At 42.5% G+C, this 1,248-nt stretch overlaps 1 pseudogene; it reads right to left on the minus strand.

The window, feature by feature from the left end:
- Positions 1–267: 267 nt before the first annotated feature.
- On the minus strand, positions 268–741 carry LOC111649603 (popeye domain-containing protein 3 pseudogene; annotated as a pseudogene).
- Between the last annotated feature and the right edge of the window lie 507 nt (positions 742–1,248).

Below are 1,248 nucleotides of genomic sequence, written 5' to 3' on the forward strand. Positions count from 1 at the left end.
AAATCTACATGTAGTGCATGTGAGTTCAGTTGTGAGTTGTGGATTTTTGCACGACCCATTGCACATTTATTTGAATACAACTTTTGAATGCTTTTCTTTTGTTACATGCCCTATTTAACAAATTAGACTTCTTGGTATATTAGGACTCTGTTTGAGTTGCACTTGCAAATGTCAATGAATAATTGACATAATATATAATCTTTTAGCAAAACAACTTTCAGATCTACAAATACAATTTGGCGTCAGACATTATTATGGGTGACTGCGTCACCTGCCAGACAGGAACACTGACAGCTTGTCAATAGCGTTTTTTCCCTCTATGGCGAAGCAGTGGTTCTGCTCTATGGTGTGGATGTCTCCGTCACAGCAGGCCACTATCTTCCCAAAATACGCGTAGTTTTTTAAACATGCAGTGGTAAAGCTCCTGGAATTCCTTCTCGAAGGAAACGCTCAGGACTTGTCCCAAACACACGCCGAAGAGCGCGAAACTCCATAAAAAAGAGTCCATAGTGCAGGAGTCCAACCATGCCCAGAGAGTTGAGCAGAAGAAGCCCAGAGTTAGGACGGTGAATAGGTAGAGGAGTCCATTAAACCCCTGGCACCCATGAAGTTGAGGAATAGGAAGATATTGGCGAGGTGGAACATGGAGCCCTCCAAGCCGTCCCTCCATTCCTCACATAATGGGTACAGTGAAGCCACACTTTCCACCGTAAAGTTTATGGCTTCGTCCGGAGGTTCCATGTGTACAAAAGTGAATCAAACTACCTGCAGAGTTAACTCAAAGCAACCAAGGGTCTCACGGAGCTTACGGAGCGCTCAGAAAACACTGCAGAGACAGGAACATCATTCGGCCATAGGCACCTGAGTGTGTGAAGAGGACGAGTCAGCTAAAATGCAACTTGAAATAGTACTGGTAGAAAAAATAAAATAACACAAATTAATTCGTCAGAATTACTGGACAAAGTTCTCATATTCAGGCTGAGCAACATAGCGCAGCCGCCTTTGTTACGGGCAAAAATATGCCGAAAGGACAATCGAGCACCAAACAACTGGGAGTTTCACCTTTTTTCTACAAAATTTCACCTTTCACCCAGCTCTCTCATACCTGCACGTAGAAATGTGATTCAAACTATAAAACGGAGGAAAACTTCTGCTCTCTCAAAAACACAACAACTGTTTTTACATAACATGTAAACTTTTCAAACTGTGAGCACTCAAAGGAGGAGTGGAACTTTTTCTTCAAAGTTA

The sequence above is a fragment of the Seriola lalandi genome, unplaced genomic scaffold (assembly GCF_002814215.2).
Source record: "Seriola lalandi dorsalis isolate HSWRI2012SDOR001 ecotype SW California unplaced genomic scaffold, Sedor1 jcf7180002051310, whole genome shotgun sequence".
Taxonomy (NCBI): Eukaryota; Metazoa; Chordata; class Actinopteri; order Carangiformes; family Carangidae; genus Seriola; species Seriola lalandi.